This window comes from Lemur catta, chromosome 7 (assembly GCF_020740605.2).
Source record: "Lemur catta isolate mLemCat1 chromosome 7, mLemCat1.pri, whole genome shotgun sequence".
Lineage (NCBI taxonomy): Eukaryota > Metazoa > Chordata > Mammalia > Primates > Lemuridae > Lemur > Lemur catta.
In genome coordinates this window covers 108383620-108399230 of record NC_059134.1, presented here as the reverse complement: position 1 = coordinate 108399230, position 15611 = coordinate 108383620, and the positions used below count along the sequence as shown (strand labels likewise).

Sequence of the window (15611 nt, the reverse complement as noted above, 5' to 3'; positions counted from 1 at the left end):
GCAGCAGTCCCCCACCTTTTTGGCATCATTCCTTTCACAGCCATCTTTACATCACTGTTTTTTTTTTTTTTGGAAAGCAAGAGATGCATATCTAAAATACAAAAGCAGAAAACCAAAAGATTTTTCATTAATGACTTTAAATTACCTCAAACTTAATTTTGTAACCACTGGCTCAAATATAGTTTTCAAAATAATAAATGCTCTTATAAAGGATGATATACTAAGCCGGGCAGGGTGGCTCACGCCTGTAATCCTAGCACTGTGGGAGGCCAAGGCGGGTGGATCGTTCAAGGTCAGGAGTTCGAGACCAGCCTGAGCAAGAGCGAGACCTGTTTCTACTAAAAATAGAAAGAAATTATCTGCCCAACTAAAAATATATGTAGAAAAAATTAGCCAGGCATGGTGGCACACGCCTGTAATCCCAGCTACTCGGAAGGCTGAGGCAGTAGGATTGCTTAAGCCCAGGAGTTTGAGGTTGCTGTGAGCTAGACTGATTCCAGGGCACTCTAGCCCGGGCAACAGAGTGAGACTCTGTCTCCCAAAAAAAAAAATGGTTGATATACTTAGCTTGAAATCAGGAAGAATGTTTATTTAGGATAACTAAATAAAAACCAAATTAAAGATGACAAATAAAAGATAGTAAGCATTTCTCATGAATTATCTCCTATTAATTTTATATTAAAATTTAACATAAAACATTTGCAAAGCTGATGTATGATAAAGTTGCAGAGACTAGCAATATGGGGACTATTTATACTAAAAAAATTAAAATTAATTCCTATGTTCAAACATAACCTCCAGATGACCCAAAGGCCTGCAATGTGAAAGTCAAAATTTAAAACATTTACCAGAATATTTAAGAGAATATCTTTATGGCCTTGTTGTGGGGAAATCTCTAGACCAAAAAAAGAGCTGGAACATCTAATCAGAATTTTAGCCATATAATTGAGGCAGTCAAGCAAGAGCTATTCCTATAAAAGCACAGACCTAGACAGTGGCAGGATACGTACCAAATCTGAAAAGTGGTTGTTTTCAAATGATGCGACTATGGATAATTTTTTATAACCTCCTTGTATTTTTGCATTTAATTGTATTTCCTAAATTTCCACACAGTATGTATAATAATTAAGATAAAAAAACCCACAGTTTGTTTTAAGGATTCAACAAGATATTGAAAGAATCTTTCACATCAGGTAATACTAGAATTATAATACTACTTTACTATAATGAAATGTATTAATACCACATTAATGAGTAAAATTTAAAAAGCACATACTCTTAGGTGACTCCATTAAATAAAATTAAACACCTATTTTTTAACAAATTTCAACCCCAACTACAAACAGGATTCTCTTAATTGATAAAGATTTTCATATTTGAAATGAACAGCCAGCACTTTTTATCAGAAGATAGTAAAGGTATTTCCATCACCACTGTGATTTGAATGATCTGAGAATGTCACAAAATAGAAAGTACCAATGTATATATTGGAAGAGATTATATATAGATGATGTAGCTATCTACCTAAAAAGTATAAAAGTGTCATCTAAAAAGCAATTAAAATTAGAAATAATAGAATACAATTTTCTGCGCATCTACTATGTGCCAGGCTTTACTCCTAGTGCTTTACATACTTAACTCACAGTTTCACAACAACGCTATGACAGTACTATTAACCTCACTTTATAGACAAAGAGGAGGCTGAGGTACAAAAAGATTAAGTAAATTGCCCAAATTTATTCATAAAGTTGCTAACAGACCTGGGAATTGAGCCAAAGTTATCTATTTCTGGAGCCCATTCTCCTTAACTAAGGCACTCTAATGACAAGCTACAAAGTATAATCAAAGAAAGATCTGATTAAGAACAGCACAAACTAATGACTGCAGCTATTTGTCTATAATGACTGCAACTATTTGTCTACGTGTCCCCCTATACTAGCCTGGGACACTCCTGTGGGAATGGCCTTTGACTTTATCACCACTGTGGCTGATGTCTGCTACAGAACCTCTAGTGAACAGCAGGCACACAGTAATGCACATTTGACTGAATTTGGGAAACACACCTGTAATTAGTAGAAGAATCATAAATTGAAATTTCAGAAACTTGGTATTTCTGGAAATGAGACCTTCAATCAGCATAAAAAAAGAGAAATAACTTTGTGAAAAGTAGAAACACAACAAATGATCATAATATGAACAATTAACAAACTTAAAAATGAAGTTCAAAAAAGAAATCTTGGCATACCTCAGATACTGAAGGACAGAGACCACCAATATGTACCAAATAACCTTTATCTCTTCGTAAGGGTTCGGCATTCATTTCTGCTTGTAGAAAAACACAATATACCACAGAAATGATCATTATTGTATTGAGAAGTTTAAGAGAAAATGAAAAATTGCTAAATATTTCATGGTTTCTTTTTACTATCACAAAGCTTATTATAAAGTTATCAGCAAATATCAGCAAGACCAGACTAAAGACCAAAAGCCTGGAGTACAGTGCTAAGATTTCTGGGTCTTAATCATATCTTAAAAAATAAATGGGTTGGATTAGTTAATATTAAGTCTCTCATAGCTCAAATGAATAAATTACATCTAAAAGGAGTAATCAGTTACACCTGTCCCTTGGTATCCCTGGAGGACTGGTTCTAGGACTCCCTGCAGATACCAAGATCTGAGGATGCTCAAATCCCTTATATAAAATAGCATAGTATTTGCATATAATCCACACCCATCTTCCTGTATACTTTAAATCATCTCTAGATTATTTATACTACCTAATACAATGTAAATTCTATGTAAATAATTGTTATGCTGCATTGTTTAGCAAATAATGACAAGAAAGTTGGTTGAATCCATGAATACAGAACCCATGGGCTGACTGTACATCACGACTAAAAAAGTCTGTCATTTGTCCTTGGTTCAGAGAAGTGCTATGAGAACACTGGATGTACACAGGATCTTAACTCCTTAGTGTCAGCACTGGCTAGAGCTAGTGGTTTCAGAGACCTCTTTACACACATTCCTTTGCTGGGGAAATAGCACACCAAGAAAACCTTTCAATCAGACAAATATCAACAGCAGGTATTATATAGCTTGTGATAATGTTAAGAGCACATACAAAAAAGAGACAAATAACTTGAGTTAGTATGATTTTGGAAACCACAAATACGAGGATTATAGATAATTTTTTTCTTGCTTGACAAAAAAAATTGAAAATTCTTAGACTGCAATCTCATAGTCAATATTGTGAAGGGAACCTGGTCTGAAATCAAAAAAGATTCAGTAAATTGAGATTTGATGGCCGGGCGCGGTGGCTCATGCCTGTAATCCTAGCACTCTGGGAGGCCGAGGAGGGCAGATTGTTTGAGCTCAGGAGTTTGAGAGCAGCCTGAGGAAGAGAAAGACCCCGTCTCTACTAAAAACAGAAAGAAATGACTTGGGCAGCTAAAAATCTATATGGAAAAAAATTAGCCGGGCATGGTGGCACATGCCTGTAGTCCCAGCTATTCGGGAGGCTGAGGCAGAAGGATTGCTTGACCCCAGGAGTTTGAGGTTGCTGTGAGGTAGGCTGACACCATGGCACTCACTCTAGGCTGGGCAACAGAGTAAGACACTGTCTCAAAAAAAAAAAAAAAAAACATATCCACACAAAAAAACCCGTACATGAATTTTCATAGCAGCGTTGTTCATCATAGTTGTTTGGGTTCACTCACTCACTATCTATTCATTAGTGAATACATAAGTCAAATGTTGTATATCCTACAATGGAATAATATTTAGCCATAAAAGAGAATGATGTACTATTGATATACACTGTCCAGATCACACTTGAAACATTATGCAAAATGAAAAAAAGCCAGTTGGCCACACAGCATATAATTCCATTTATATCACATGTCCAAAGAGGCGAATCTAGAAAGATGAAATATGTTAGTGGTTGCCAGGGGCTGAGGAGAGGGAAGAACGGGGAACGACTACTAATTTCTTTTTTTTGGGGGGGGTGATGAAAATATTGTAAAATTAGATAGTGGCAAGGGCTGTATAACTCTGACTTATGTACTTTAAAAAGGTGTTTATGTTATGTGAATAATCTCAATAAGGCTGTTACGGTAAAAAAATTATTTCTCCCCTCACTCCCACAAAACAGAAAAATTGGTTACTTAGGATGTACTCTCAGAAGTACTAAGTTCTGCTCTGTGACATTGCCAAAGTGCTTCTGCAACAGGTTCCACAGATTTGTACTCCCTCCAGCACTGCATTTAGCACCTGTGTCACTGTGCGCACGTCTGAATCAGCACCATCTCTTAAATCTGATAAAAAAAATTTTATTATTGGTTAAACACTTTCTTCTCCTATTTTCGTCATATATTTCTTTTCAAAGGGTCAGTTCTTAGCCTTTAAAATTTACCATCTTTATGCATACAGCACAAATGCTTCAATTTCTCAGGAAATGTAGAAATAGTTACTTTCTTGCCATTTTGGTCAGCAATAATTAACTCATCCCAATGGGTTCCATTTCAGCTTTTAACAATAAAACCTGACTTGAAGTCAAATATTTTGAACAGTTATAAGAACCACTCTGCTTCTCAGACAGGGAAATTAAGAGGGTCACTACAATATGAGTCCACCTGGGTTATGTCTATTTCCAGTTTCCTGGCTGCAATTCACTTTCAAGTGAAATGTCCAAGTGGCTCCCAAGATATTTTAAAACCATAAGGTGTAGCAGAAAGGAAATGAAACATTTATCGGCATCTTCTACAAGCCAAGTGCTTTATGTGTATTACTTCATTTAATCTTAATAAGCCTATTACCCTCACTTAAATGAAAAGAAAAATAAAAATCACCAAGGGTAAGAACTTGCCATGCAGCAAATATGTGCCAGAGTTAGGAACCAAACTGAGGTGTGTCTAACTCCAAAGTCCATATTCTTTCTGCCACTGTACATGACTTCCCAAGCTTACTGACTCTGAAAAATCAGAAAAGACTTCAAATGTGAGTTCTGCCACTTACTGTGTGACTAGTTTCTAAGCTTCTTTAGAACAGTTTACAAAAACAAAATAAATGTAAAAAGAGGAGGCTAAAAACTCACTGTGGAATGAAACTTTTTAAAAAATAACACTTTTTTAAAACAGCAAAGTGTATGGAATAATTCTAAACACTTTTCTTGAATTTATCTCAAGATTCACTTTACCTTCCAACAAACAGAGACACCTGCATATCCATTCACAAACATATAATGTGGATGAAAAACATTTTTTAGTGACTACACTGCCAGTCTCTAAACAAGAAATACATCATTTCTCAGTAAAAAAGTCCACATTGACTACACTGCTTTTTATTTTTCTTTACCATGTGAGAAGTGCTTTCCACAACACATGCACCGTCCAGGATGTAGCATTGCGGGGTAAGAGAAATGGCTACTGAACAGAAAATGACTATAAGAGCTTGCGAGCAATCAGTAATACAACACAGAAAACGACATAGCTAAAAACAAGGCAAAACATCAACAGCCTACTTCTACACTAGGTAACAGGTACCTTTCCTGTGGCAAAGGAAAAAACATTTAAATTATAAAACCCTTAAAGGATATTTGATTGGCTTTAAAAATTGCTACTTTAGGCCCAGCACAGTGGCTGGCGCCTGTAAGCCTAGCACTCTGGGAGGCCGAAGGGGGAGGATCCCTTCAGCTCAGGAGTTCAAGACCAGCTTGAGCAAGAGTGAGACCTCTTCTCTACCACAAACAGAAAAAATTAGCCGGGCATGGTGGCGCATGCCTGTAGTCCCAACTACTTGGGAGGCTGCGGCAGGAGGATCACTTGAGCCAAGAAGTAGGAGGTTGCAGAGAGATATGACGACTCCACCAGCACTCTAGCCCCAGCAACTGAGTAAGAGCTGTCTCAAAGAAAAAATTGCTGGCAGGGCACGGTGGCTCATGCCTGTAATCCTAGCACTCTGGGAGGCTGAGGCGCACGGATCGTTTGAGCTCAGGAGTTCGAGACCAGCCTGAGCAAGAGCAAGACCCCGTCTCTACTAAACATAGAAAGAACTTATAAGGACAGCTAAAAATATATATAGAAAAATTAGCCGAGCATGGTGGTGCATGCCTGTAGTCCCAGCTACTCAGGAGGCTGAGGCAGGAGGATTGCCTGAGCCCAGGAGTCTGAGGTTGCTGTGAGCAAGGTTGACACCACGGCACTCCAGCCCAGGCAACAGAGTAAGACTCTGTCTCAAGAAAAAAAAAAAATTGCTACCTTAAGACCTAAACAATTACTTGACAAGATTGGGACTGGTAATTTCCAAGAATGCAATACACCAATACACATCAGCAATTCTTCCACAAGAATTTTCACAGTCATAAAACAAAAGTCAAATCAAACATTAACATAAGAATTCTTACATGCTAAATTTTCTTTTTCTAAAAACTCCCTCACTCTGACACATAGAAAGGGCAGCAATATCTAATAAAACTGTCATACTACACATAGATGAAGGATGTCAAAAAAATACATTTTTCTTCTAGAAGTTTTTAATATTAAGACATCAGTAGGACTTGGGCAGTCTAAAAAATATGAACATATTTACAGGCCCATATTTCACCACACGGCTATTTAAAATAATTCTACTTTACATAGAGTCAGGAATGGTTTTTGTTAGCTAGTATAAAACAATCAGGCTATTGTACAATGGTGAGAGAGCTCCTAAGAAAAAAATTACTGCTTAAGTAATTCTTGTCTCCAGTTGACTCTGCCACATTCTGCTCTCTATAAACACCATTGTTTTTAATCACAACTTTACTGACAGCTTTACCCTTGTCAAACAAAATTTTCACTTTCCAATAAGACCCTTTCAAACTGAAGTAATAAAAAGCAATGCTTATATGATCATAACATTTGCTAAAGCAAAATGTTATAGAATAGTATGTATAATAAGATCCTACTTTTGTGAAAAAGCATATATTCACTGATTTATCTGGAAGGACACTCAGCAAAATATTACTAGCGGTTGGTTATCTTGCGGTGGTAGGCGTAAAGGTTTCTTCTTTACCTTATATGTACTTTCTGATGCTCTATATTAAACACTTTTTTTCATATGCACGTAAGAGAACAATTTGAGTTAAAGGATAGGAAACATGGGTGTCATATTTTATAATAATTCAATACCACCAGTTCAAATCCACTTATTCAGAATTAACATAAAGCAAATGTTGCTCAAGAAATACCAATAAATTCCCCTGAGCCAACAAAGTTCAATTTTTAAACAATAAACTTCCTCAGATAAGAAAATGATGCCTGTAATTTCATGTCTCTTTACTGGAGAGCTGGGGGGAGGGTTGGAAATGGGCTGGAATATCCAGGTTACCACAGGAAAGATAACAGGAAAACACTTGAGAAACAAGACAAAATCATTTCATTGATTTAGTGACATTTATTTGTAGAAGAAATCATGGAGTAGCAAAAGTAAATGATCAGAAAATGTAAGCAAGCGCTTCAAGAGTAATAATGGGCAAAAGAAGAAAAAAGCCAGAAAAAAAAAACCAAAGAACTGAACTCAGACATATTTATGTAAATCATTCTGGGGGGGGGGAAAAAAGGGTAGATAATGCCGTATCACTAACTGAATCGGATCTGCTTTCTTGACTAGAAAAGGAACACCTTTCAAAAGGCTTAGTTACTGCTCAGTAGCAAAACCAAGAACATTCTCAGAGGAATCTGAAGATCTTTCGTGCCTGCTTTGGAATAAGCTAAGCTATTAGATATACAGTTAAATAACATACAAACATATAAATAGCTAATTTTATGCATTAAATGAATCTCAAGTAATCATCAGATGTGAAGGGAACATAATTTTGAAAAAGAAAGAAGGTAAAGCACTGAGGTAATTTCACTAACTCCTATGAAGAAATTATCTTTAAACCAAATCAACTAACGCTACTGGGTTAAAACATAAGAAATTGCCAATATTCAAGCAAAAACCAGCAATTTCACATGGGCCCACCCAGTGGTCTCCTGATAAATACTGAACCACCACCTCTTTTGAAAGAAAGAGCCCTGATCTGCAGATTTTGCCCACTCCCGTGTTGTAACTGTCCCCCCACGGGCAGTCCAAGCTGCAGACGAGGCACCGGGTGCAGAGTCGAGCGAGAGGCACAGGCACCCACCGACGCCAGCACCACTGGCTCCACGGGACACGCTGAGGACCAGAGCAGGTCCCAGACTGTCTCACGCTTTTCTAAAACCAAGCTTTTGTCTGATTGATCCAGTTTCTGTCTTCCCCAGGTCAGAAGAAATGTGCTGTTGACAGTTTAAAATACTAGTACACTAAAATCATTCATAACAGAACAGCTGAGACTGGTACCCGGTTTCATACATTCAACACTTTACTGCACACCTGTTTGGTGCCAGGTAGCGTTCTGGGCATTGTGGACAGCAGGGAACAAGACAAAGGAGGTCCCTGCTCTCATAAGAAATATATATAAAAATACATAATTTCAAGGACTGAGAAATGCCATGAAGAAATTAACAGTAATGGGGAAGCTATTTTAAACTGAGTGGTGACTTAGGTGATATTTAAGCTGAGACCTTAAAGTTAAGGGGCCAGGCTCCAGATCTGGGAAAGACCATTCAGACAAAGGAAAGGACTAGTGTAAAAGTCCTAAGGCAAGACCAAGCATGGCATGTTTGAGAAATTGAACAGACTAACTTGGATAGAGTGTAATGAGCAAAGGTGAGATTGTCTGAGAGGTTGTCAGAGGCAGGAAGATCTCCTGAGCCCAGGAATTCAAGACCAGCCTGGGCAACACAGCAAGACCCCATCTCTAAAAAAAAAAAAAAAAAAAAAAATTCTGCTCAGCTGGGCACGGTGGTACACGCCTGTAGTCCCAGCTACTCAAGAGGCAATGGCAGGAGATTGCCAATGTAAAAACCTCCAATAGAAGTCTCATAGTTTTAGGGAGGGATTTTCAGTGTACAAAAATGTATTGGTATACCTGTCCTCTTGGTACTGTACTGCCTATTTAGTCCCCCCTTAAAAAAGGAGAGGAATATAAGTACATTTATTGTTCTGCATGGCAAATTAGTAGCTAGCTACAACAATCCCAGGAGTTATGATCACACCACTACACTCCAGCCTGGGCAACAGAGCAAAACTATGTCTCTTTAAAAAAAAAAAAAAAAAAAAAAAAAACCTGTGACTACAGCTGAAATAAACTTAGTGGTAGGACTACACACCAGCTCAGAAATAAGGATCTTACTAACCCAAGATGGTTACTTCATACGTGAAATGCTAACATATGAATTCAAGTACATCAATGTTGAATTCTAATGAAGATGACCTAATTAGTCTATAAAATAAATTCACTATGTTGTTCACGCTAGGATTATTTCAAAACCATAGGCAAACACTTCTAGTGTATCATCCAAAATCATTTTATTTGGTATGTAAATAGACTTTTTAAGAATTATAAAGGTCATGTTTATTTTAAAGTGAAAGAAAAATATAACACCAAATCCAATTTTTGTTCAAATTAGTGCTCAGGAGTTAAAGTAAAACATCAGCATATCAGTCTAAATTACATGTTCATATTACAAAAACTGTAAAGAAATACACACATACACACCCACACTCCCTATAGCCATGAAAACCAAGTCCACATTATGGCCGCATAAAAGTCCCCCAAGTCAATAAAGACAAATTTTTGCATATTACACAAAAATAGGAAACTGTGGAGACTGGTTTAAGGAGAATTTATACTTGCACATAAAATTATTTATTCATTCAGGAACTACTGAGCTACTCATTTCAACAATTTATGTAAAAGATTTTTTTTTTTTTAATCAACCAACAGGAAATGAGACCTACAGCTCAGGGAAAAAGGTGAAAAGACATTTTTCTTTTTTTTCATTTAAGAGCACAAATAAGTATATGCATTTAATGCTACTCAATAAACTTGTGATTATTGTAGCTAGCTGCTAGTTTACCGTGCAAAACAATAAAGGTACTTATATTCCTCTCCTTTTTTAAGGGGGGACTAAATAGACGGTCCAGTACCAAGAGGACAGGCATACCAATACATTTGTGTACACTGAAAATCTTTCCCTAAAACTATGAGACTTCTATTGGAGGTTTCTACAAAAAAAATAAAAACTGCTAAGAATACCATTAGGCTTTCTCAGTAATTTCTCCTTTTCTTTAACAAAAAGAGTTGAGCAAAACACAGAAGAACAATGAAGTTTTGGCTTCTGATCTCACCTGAGCCTACATCCCTGATAAAAAGAAGGGTATCATATAGTCCAACTTGAAGTGTCTAGTCCATGAAAATCACCAACACTCAGAACTCAAGAAATGTAACTTAAAAGAAATATGGGGCAAGCCCAAAATACATTTTTTACATGTTGTCACCCTATTTCCAAACCAGGTTTTCCTCTTCTTTATTTCATTTGCCTTAGCTCTCTTCATTCCTTTCCCATCTCCTCTGTTCCTTACCATTTCACTGTGTATTTTCACTTCCCATACACAAAAATTGACTTGAAACTTACTTTATATTCTTGTATCTAAATTTGTTTCTACTTAATTCTTACAGGACTATACAGTTTTAGGTGAAGTTCAAATACTTTTGTTACGGAAACATGCATATAGGCTGTAACCAGAATCATGAGTAACAAGACAAGCAGCCATTCATTCAGGAACTGTGAGTGCCCATCAAGAGGCCACGGTCCTGGGGACTCTGCAGTGAATAAAACAATGCTCTATCCCTGAGGGCATGAAAGCAAGCCTGCGCTTGGCAGGTTCAAGAAACCTGGAGGATGCCTGGGGGCCAGAGTAGAGGAAGCCAGGGAGAAACCTGATTGTGTAGGACACAAAACCAGAAAGGCAGGAGGTATAGATCAACAGAGGCTCTCATAGGCACAGCAAATATTCTGGCTTTTACTCTCAAGGATATAGAAAGCGACTGAACAGTTTGAACACAAGAGTAAAATAATCAGACTTTCATGTTAAAAGGATCACCCTGGTTGCTGGGTTGAGAATAGGAAAGTACAGAAGCAGTGGGGAGACTAGTGACTATGAAAATAACACAAGCAAGAGATTATGGTTGCTTACAGGGGTGGCAGCAAATTGTGGTTCCATTTATAGTTATGGCAGCATTTAAAGTACACAAAGAATGTACTTTCATGATAATTATTTGAATTAGACATGGGAGTATCAGAAGGAAAGCAGTCAAGATGTCTATGAGGTTTGGGGCCAGAGATACTGCAAGAGCGAGTGGACATTTAAAAGATGAGGAAGAATGGAATGGAAACTATTATTGGAGGGGGTGGGAGAGAAGAAGGAGGCGACGAGTTGTTCAGTTGTGACATGTTAAATTTGGGATCCAGATGTCTAGTTAAATTAGACATCTAGCTGAAAATGTTGAGTACACAGACGAACATACAAGTCTGGAGATTAGGAAAGAAATTCAGACTAAAGATAAAATTTTTAGTTAGAAATATATAATTCTAGCTAGATGAGATCAAAAGGGACTAAATATAAATACAGAAGAGGTCTAAATATATATACCTGGAACACTGCCTCATTTTTTAGAAGTTGGAGTGATGAAAAGGAACCAGCAAAAGAAACTGAAAATAAGCAGTAATATCACAGAAGCAAAGGGAAGAAGGTTTCAAACAAGAGAACATTATCAACCACATCAAATGCTGTTATTGCTGCTATATTCACTGACATTAGAATTCACCAAAGAGGTCACTAGTAACCTCAAAAAAGAGCTGCTATGGTAGAATGGAAGAGAAAAAAAACCTCACTGTAGTGGATCCAAGAGAGAGAGGGAGTACTGAAGACCACAAATGTCAACTTTTCTGGAGAGTAGTAACTAAAGAAAGATGTGAACAAGGTTTTTTAAAGATGGGAGATAGCAGTATCTATATGCTGCATATATTATCTATACGCTGACAGAAACGATCCAGCAACTATTATAAGCATTGACAAGTCAAAAGGGTCCACCAAAATTCAAAAGCTAACTGCAAAAAAAATAGTAATCTACATTATTTTGTAAAGATCAAGATTGGCTTTGGAGTGCATTAACTCAGACTTCTGAAGAAGCCAAATATTGTTTTTAAACATATATAAATAAAATAATAATAGGCAATGCAACCTTAGAATAAATGGAATACTAAAAATTTCATCGTCTTTTTAATAAGCAGTTCTATCAGTTGTAAAACTATAGATAAAGTCCATATATGGAACCACAAATTATTACTAATAATCCTTCTAATTTGAGCATTATCAAGCTAATCCTGTGTTTGTAAATAGTAAAGAAAAGGACAAAATAAAATTCCTGAAATAGTGCTTTAATTAAAAACGTTCCTTATGGAAAAGGAATCCAATGTTTATCGTCACTGATTTTTAAACACAGAAAATATTGTTGTTGCAAAGATTATTTACAGAACACAGAACCAGAAGTACAAGACCATTCAATAAATATGCTGTCCTAAAATCTTCTTGTAAGGCGCAGATAATAAAAACACCAGTTTGTTAAATCTCTTCCTCCCTTCTTTTTAAAATGTAGATAGATTTTACTAAACAGACAATAGGAAAGTGTAACCCAATGATCTTAGCCATTTTAAGTTACTTATTAACTTTTAAATAGACTGTTAGAAATTTACAGTTCCTGCAGTTCACCTTCCATCTTTCCCAACTTAAAGCAGGCACTAGGTGTTTAAGACAGCCTCCACTTGCAACATCCATTATAAGAACTTTATGCTCATTTTAAAAAAGGATTATTGTGAGTTTTGTTCATCCCTAGAAACAGCCCTCAAAACAGATCTCAGCACATAATAGATGTTTAATGAATATCTGTTCAGTAAATGGTAATGTTTAATTGTATTAGTGCAACATTACGTTTTTTTTTTTCTCTCCTTCAATTTACAGTTCTCCCTTGTAGAAAAAGAAACTCAAGACCATAGCAGTCCCTCAAAAACATATAAACAACTTTACTCACAATGAAAAATAAAGCCGGGTCTCAAAATACAATCCCAGTGCCTCTTTATGTTCTCCATTATTTTTAAAGAAAATGAGATATAAAGCCTGTTTTTAAGAAATAGACAATGTATACCAACTTTTCTCAAAATAAAAAATTCACATTTCAAACTTATTTTCTATCTTAGTAGCACTGAGAGTAACAACTGATTTTCCAAAGTATGCATATATTGGGTAAAAATCAAAAACAAGCATATAAACAAAACTACATGTTTTTTGCCAACGTTTTTTCCTTAATCTTAGGCAAAAGGGTATGTGCCTAAATTTTACTAGATGTGAGACCCGCCTTGTCTGATGTTTCCAGATTCATTTGTTCAATGAATATTTTAAGGAGCATCTACTGTATTCCAAGCCCTTTAACGTTTAAATTTTTTAAGCTGCACACCACCACCGAATTCCTCTACGAAGCCTCATCATTTAAAATAATTGCAAGGTAATAAGGAATCTCAACACTGTTTATTGCACATATTTAAGTCAGTGGATTGGGGCGCTTTTTCAGCTGTTAAAGTGGCAGAGCGAGCCGCTACCCACCACGCCCGGGACCAAAGTCACAACCCGCAGCCACAGCCGGTGAAACCACCTGCGGGAGTCGCCCGCGCTCCTCCAATGAGGCGGCGGGACTTTCGCTCCGAGCCCAGCGAGCTCCGCAGCGGGACCGGCGGACGGGACGCGCCGGGCGCCTCGGGCGACAGTCGGGGCTCCGGAGCCGGGTCCCCGCCCCGCCAACCCGCACCTGGGGACCCCGGCGTCCCCACCCGCCCCTCGCACCACCCTCGCGACCGCCAGACCCGCCAAGTGGGGGAGGGGTCCGCATTCCCGTGTCCCCGCGGCGGGCGCTCGGCCACCTCAGTGCCCGCCTGCCTGAATTCCGAGCTGAGCTCGCGTCCGTTCCTCAGAGAGAATGCACGAAACCCAAAGGGCGGTCCTCGGGGAGGAGACCTCGCCCAAACCTGGAAGCGGAGCCGCAGGCGCAGCCCGCAACCCACAGCGCACGGCTGGCAGGGCCGGGCCACCTCACCGCGGAGCCCTCGGGGACCGGGGTTCGGGGCTTCAGGCCACCACGCAAGGGCCCGAGAGGGTGAGGCGCGGGGCCGGCGCTGCACTCACCGTCGCGTTTGCCTCCGCCGCCCGCTCCGGCAGCCCCGCTCCCGGGACGGCTCCGCGGCTCCCGTCGCCCCCACGCCCGCAGCTGCGCTCCCTGCGCGCTCGCCGCTTCGGCTTCCCGGCTCCCTCCACCCCGCCCAGACTCGTGCGCAGGCGCAGCCAGAGGCGTCGCGCGCCCCGAGAGCGGCGGGAGGGCGGGGCTTCGTGACGCAACCGCCGCGGCCGCCATGACGGCCCCGCCCCGGCCAGGACCCGCCCGGGACCCGCCCCTGCCGGGCCCCGCCTCGGGATGGGCGGCAGCGGCTCCCCCACCCCCGCGACGCCCAGCCGCTTCTGAGGGGAGCCGCCCGCCGGCAGCAGGGGGTGGAGCCTGCGCGGGAAAGAGCGCGCGGAAGATGGCGACCGACCCTGGGCGGGAGCGCGCGGGAGCCTCTTCCCCGCCCGGCCTGCAGGCGACTGCGGATGGCATCTGCGCGCGGTGTGGGCCGCGCCCTGACGAGGAAATGGAGTGCCAGGGTGGCGGGGGGCGAGGTGTCTGTCAGTGGCAAGTGAGACCTAAAGGTCCAGAAACCCTCGGACCACTGTTTTTTACAATGTATCAGTCAGAATCGTTTTGTCATTCACTGGCTTCAGGCCAAGGACATCCAGATGCCTTTGTTTTTTTTTTTTTTTTTTGAAACAGTGTGTCGCTTTGTTGCTCAGGCTAGAGTGAGTGCCTTGGCATCATCATAGCTCACAGCAACCTCACACTCCTGGGCTTAAGCGATCCTCCTGCCTCAGCTTCCCGAGTACCTGGGACTACAGGCATGCGCCACCATGCCCGGCTAATTTTTTCTATATATATATTTTAGTTGGCCAGATAATTTCTTTCTATTTTTAGTAGAGACCAGGTCTCACTCTTGCTCAGGCTGGTCTCAAACTCTTGACCTTGAGTGATCCACCCGCCTCGGCCTCCCAGAGTGCTAGGATTACAGGCATGAGCCACCATGCCTGGCCCTGGATTTTTTAAATAGACTTCATTTTTTGTTATTCAGATATTGTATCACAAATTTTTTTCTATTATCTCCTATGTACTACACCATATTAGCATAATGAAGGAAAAATATCACATCATCATATCCATTCTTACAGAAGGAGCTTTAAACAAAATACAACGCCATTTTTTTATCTAAAAACCAAACAAGCTAGGTATAGAATGCAATTTTATTAGTATGATGAAAAGCATTTATGGAAAACACACAGTGAACATTATCTCAATAGTGGGGACTGACAGCTTTTACCGCTAAGATCAGGGACAAAGCAAAGATGCTCACTTTCACCTCTGCATGCAACATTATACTGAACAACAAGTCTGGAGGTATGACATTACGTGACATCAAATTATACTACAAGGCTACAGGAACCCAAACACCATGGTACTGGTGTAAAAAACTGAGACTAATCCAAGGGAACAAAATAGAGAACCCAGACATAAA

The 15611-nt window shown here is 39.6% G+C and overlaps 1 long non-coding RNA gene across 7 annotated transcripts in view; it reads right to left on the bottom strand.

The window, feature by feature from the left end:
- LOC123642996 overlaps nucleotides 1-15611 on the bottom strand; it is a 66702-nt gene that overhangs the window by 36084 nt on the left and 15007 nt on the right. For 2 of the 7 annotated variants that reach the window (XR_006736578.1, XR_006736582.1), the window contains exons 3-4: nucleotides 2246-2322; nucleotides 16-91 (exon numbers count right to left, since the gene is read on the bottom strand). This is a non-coding gene — a long non-coding RNA (uncharacterized LOC123642996). Of the gene's footprint in view, nucleotides 1-15; nucleotides 92-2063; nucleotides 2127-2245; nucleotides 2323-4163; nucleotides 4333-14139; nucleotides 14257-15611 lie in introns of those variants that run through there. The other 5 variants (XR_006736581.1, XR_006736579.1, XR_006736577.1 and 2 more) reach the window with 5 other exon arrangements.